This window comes from Erinaceus europaeus (assembly GCF_950295315.1).
Source record: "Erinaceus europaeus chromosome 6 unlocalized genomic scaffold, mEriEur2.1 SUPER_6_unloc_8, whole genome shotgun sequence".
NCBI classification, from domain to species: Eukaryota; Metazoa; Chordata; class Mammalia; order Eulipotyphla; family Erinaceidae; genus Erinaceus; species Erinaceus europaeus.
The window spans coordinates 361111-366234 of NW_026647188.1; the positions used below are offsets into that span (position 1 = coordinate 361111).

The window sequence follows — 5124 nt, forward strand, 5'->3', positions numbered from 1 at the left end:
AAGCAGTTTAATCACTACCAGTTAGCCAAACAATATCTCTAGTCTGTGAAAAAATAGTAACCAAATCCCAGTGAAGAAGAAAGAGTAAAAAAAAAGGGATAGCAAGAATAGACAGTTATGCAAATCTACTATCCACTGTATATTCTAGGGGTAACAAGAGGGGAAAGGGAACTAGAGCAGAGATAGACACATAGAGAGTCCACTCTGAGTCAGAATTCTTCCCCAAAATAATTCACAAATTCATAAAGGCAAAGAAGAAGGAAGGAAGAAGTGTATGACAAGATAAAAAAGAAACGAGAGAGAAAAGATAAAAAAGAGCTGTAATTAAAGAGCAGTTAAAGGAAAGTTTTTTTGATTATTTTTAATTTAATTTTTTTAATTAGCTAGGAGGAGGAAGGCGAGAGTCTGTAGAGGAGGTAGGAGTAATGAGACAAGTTCCTCCCACAATAGATAAGATGCCCACTACCCTAGAAATGAAAGATACCCTAAGAGTTAATTCTGATCAACCGAAAGGGGGGGGGGGAAGATATATGCCTTTACATAATATTAATAATAAAATAGAGCATGGTAAAAAAAAACACCCTGTCCCTGATTACCTCAAACCTCGTTAGCAGAGGTAGCTGATTGTTAAGATAGAAGAAGAAAAAAATAATTTAAAAAACCTTAGGACTAGACAAGGATAGCTGGGATAGACAATTATACAAATCTATTATCCACTGTATATTCTAGGGGTAGCTAAAAGAGGAAGGGAAGTTGATCAGAGATACTCATAGTGAGAGTCCACTCTGAGTCAGATTTCATCCCAAAAATAATTCCCAAACGTGTATCAGTGAATTCAGTGAAAGCACACTGTTTGGTGATGTGGGGGATGGGGCTTGTGGCTTTGGAAGCCACAAAAAAAAAGAGAGAGAGAGAGAAAAGAAAAAGACAAGAAAAAGAACAGTAATAAAAGAGCAGTTAAAGGAAATAGTTTTTTATTTGTTTATTTTTTATTATTTAATTAGCTATGCGGGGGGGTGGCTACTTAGAAAGAAAAAAGGCCAGAGGTTTTAGAAGGGAATAGACTTAGAATGAATGGTACTTCCTGGTGGGACAGGAATCTTGGTAAAGAAAGAAGCTCAGCAGAGGAGCCTGCTAGGAGGTGGTCCCCTGGGATTGGTTATGGGGGGGGTGAGGGGGAGGACGTTCGCTTTGGGAATAATAATTTAAAAGAAAAATTTTTTTCCTTTTTTTCTACTCTATGTTTAACCCAAATTAAGTTATAGTCACCACCTTGGTGTTACCGCTAGGACCCCTTATTGACTGGCGTACTGAAGGCAGAAAATCCTACCATTTCCAGACAATGTGGTCAGAGCTCAAGCCACTAGCAGCTTCTCAGTCCACCATGTTCCGGGAACCCCGCTATTCATTTTTAAAGTTTTATTTATAAAATGGAAACATTGACAAGGCCATAGGATAAGAGGGGTACAATTCCCACCACCAGAACTCTTCATGCCATCCCCTCCTGAAAGCTTTCTTATTCTTTATCCTTCTGGGTGTATGGACTTAGGGACATTATGGTGTGCAGAATGTAGAAGGTCTGGCTTCTGTAACTGCTTCCATGCTGAACATGGGTGTTTACAGGTGGATCCATACTCTCAGCCTGTCTTTCTCTTTCCCTAGTTGGGCAGAGCTCTGGGAAAGTGTGGCTCCAGGACACATTGGTGGAGTCGTCTGACCAGGGAAGTCCGGTAGGCATCTTGGTAGCATCTGAAACCTGGTGGCTGAAAAAAGAGTTAATATATAAAGCCAAACAAATTGTTGACCCATCAGGAACCTAAAGGCTGGAATAATGCAGATGAAGATTTGGGGTCTCCATTTTGAAGATAGCTAGTAGGCCTATTTTAGTTGTATTCCAAAGGGATATATATTCCAATGGGATATTATATTCCAAAGGGATATATATTCCAAAGGGATATTATATTCCAAGGGATATATATTCCAAAGGGACATTATATTCCTACTGCTTTGTCCTCCTCTCACGCAGTCTCATCCTACAGGTAGCAGGGATGGGTCTGGGCAAAGCCCTATTTCTTTTTCTGGCTCTGAGATTTTGAACTTTACATCCTGTCTCTAGATTTTATTCAAAATTAAGTCTGTCTCTAAACCCTAACACCATCACACACAAAATGAGTTAAGTTAGATTCTTAAAATTTATTTTGGATTTGAGTCCCCACCACACCTGCAGAGGAAAAGATTTCTGAATGGTGAAGCAGTGCTGCAGGTTTCTCTCTCTCTCTCTTTCTCTCTCTCTCTCTTCTCCCTCTTTACTTCCCATTTCCTTTTTGATTTCTTCTGTTACTATCCAATAAACAAAGATAATAAAAATATTTTTATTTTTTAATTTTTAAAATATTTATTTTCCCTTTTGTTACCCTTGTTGTTTTATTGTTGTAGTTATTATTGTTCTTATTGATGTCCTTGTAGTTGGATAGGACAGAGAGAAATGGAGAGAGGAGGGGAAGACAGAGGGGGAGAGAAAGATAGGCAGTGAAGCAGGTTCGCAGGTGTCTATCTTTCTCTCACCCTGTCTTCCATTCTTCTTCCCTTTGTCCCAGCTGCATCCACAGCAGCACCATGGAGCCCTGAGGCCCGCGCCCTGAGACCCTGTCGCCCCCTGTCACATTGAGTAGCATAGCATCACATCACCCCCAGGCAGCATTGAGCGATGTGGCGTTGTGTTGCACCCATAGGCCCCAGCGCTGGGGCCTGGACCCTGCGCCCTGAGCGCCCAGCAAGAACTGTGCGGAGGCCCCGTGTGGAAGTACTGCTGGGGACTCCCCAAGGTGCTGTGCCAGACAGCAGCCAGTGGCCAGGTCCATAGTGTTGGAGCCCATCTAGTGAGATTCCTCCAATTCCAAGTAAGTGGCCCCTGGTTCCTGTGCCCTTGAAGGCTGGGTTGTTTTGCCCGCCTGGGAAGGTGCTGGGTGGGGTGAGGGGCGAAGTCGGGGTACAGCAGCAGAGGGGCCAGCGCCCCCGGACCCAGTACCCCGGCATAGGCGCACCCCTTAGAGGTGGCTGCGCACCCCCCCAAACCTCCAGCACCTAGCGGCCTTGAGCAGGGCGCTCCCCGAGATGGAGCCATGCACACCCCCGGCAGGGGCACACCCAGGGGAGGTGTCCGCTAGCCCCCAGACCCCGCACCCCTGGCAGGGACAACCTGGAAGTGTGGCTGCGCGCCCCCAGATCTGCTGCTTTTGGCTTCCGTGAGTGCGAGCGTAGGGACCCCGCCGGAGAGTCTGGGCAGCAGGCCTTCCCTTTCCTTCCTGTCGGGAGAGGGGTCCTAGGTCCCTGGGCCTCACCCAGCGTGTCAGTGCTGGTGGCTCCAAGTGCCCCGAGGGTGAGGACCCACCAGCGCAGCTGGAGTCCAGGCAGTGCGCCTCCCGCCCACCCCAAACGCCCTGGCAGGAGGGGACCCTGGAACCCACCGACCTGGCTTCAGGAGCAGCCAGGCCCAGAAAACTTTCCGTGTGTCCGCCCACCTGAAATGTGCACCCGCTGTCCTTCTTGGTGTGGCCCACAACGAGGTCCTCGGGGACGGCTGTTTGGAATCCTGAACTTCGAGTTTGGTCTGGGGCAACATGGCAAGCCAAGCTCCCAAATTAGGGTGAAGGAGGCTGGGGCACGAGGTGTGGGTCCAGGTTGGGGGTCTCCTCGCACTACTAGAACTGGAGTGTTTTCTCTGCCTCTGCCTCTCTCAGAAGAGACATGAATTTCAGAGGGGTGCCCCAAGCCAGCTGGCTCCAACCCTTGTTGAGCCCTGGGCCCGGGCTGTGGATTGGGTCTGGGCTGAAGGTCTGGCACTTTGCAACCTGCTGGTCCTGGAGGGCACTGCCAACACCCACCCCCAACCCCCCTCGTCCTGGTGGCCTGGGCCTGGCCGTGTGTGGTGGGGGGTGGGCAGGGGTCGCCTGGGGTTCTTGTGTCTGTGGGGACAGTCCTGGGGAGACTGCAGTCTGCCTACTCACACAATGGGGCAGCCAGGATGCTGGCAGGTGGGAGCTGCACTAGGAGCCCCACAGAGCCAGGTAGCAGCCGATCTTGGAGCTGGGTAGGAACTGGGCAGGAACCGCGTTTTTTTTTTTTTTAAAAGGAAATTAAAAAAAGGAAAAATGTTATTTATTAATACAAAAAAGAGAAGCAGAGCATGACTATGGCACATGCAATGCTGGGGATTGAATTCAGGACTTAATTCTTACAGAGCCATTGCCCTAGCCATTCTGCAATTCTAAAGTATAAATAGGTTATTTTATTTTTGTTGTTGTTGTTGTCACCAAGGTCTCATTGTCTCCCTTTCTTTTTTTCTTGTCAATTCTTTTCCACTCTTTTTTATTTTTATTTTTATTTATTTTTCCATTTTGTTGCCCTTGTTGCTTAACATTGTGTGGTGATTAATGTCGTTGTTGTTGGATAGGACAGAGAGAAATGGAGAGAAGAGGGGAAGACATAGAGGGGGAGAGAAAGACAGACACCTGCAGACCTGCTTCACCACCTGTGAAGGGACTCCCGGGCAGGTGGGGAGCCAGGGGCTAGAACCGCGATCTTTCCTCCGGTCCTTGAGCTTTGCGCCATGTGCCCTTAACCCGCTGTGCCACTGCCTGACTCCAACTGTCTCCATCTCTTAACACTTTTTAAATAAGATTATAATATAGTCCTAGCTTCCGTAGTACATATACTAAAATTGGCATGATACATAAAAGATTAGCATGGCCCCTGCTCAAGGATTACACACAGATTCATGAGGCATACCATATTTTTTCAAAAAAAGGATTATAAAATATATGTACACACATATAAATAATTATAATCTTTTAAAGAGCCAGTTAATGCAACCTGGGAGGCGGTTCAGTGGCAAGAGATCTGGATTTGTATGTGTGGGATCCCAGGTCTGTCTGAACTCTGGTTCTACATATGCTGAAGCTCTTTTAAAAGATTTATTAATCAGTGAGGGAGAAAGGGAGGAGAGAGAGAGAGAGAGAGAGAGAGGAAAAACACTATAGCATCAGTCTGGAACATGTGATGCTGGAGGTAGAATTCAGGACCTCATGCTTGAGTCCAAAACTCCAACCACTCTGCCAGCCTCCA

At 46.7% G+C, this 5124-nt stretch overlaps 1 non-coding gene across 1 annotated transcript; it reads left to right on the forward strand.

Moving 5' to 3' along the window:
- Nucleotides 1–4690: 4690 nt before the first annotated feature.
- LOC132536233 (U6 spliceosomal RNA) lies at nucleotides 4691–4797 on the forward strand. The gene has a single exon (XR_009547892.1). It is a non-coding gene; the product is annotated as a U6 spliceosomal RNA (small nuclear RNA).
- The last annotated feature ends 327 nt before the right edge of the window (nucleotides 4798–5124 follow it).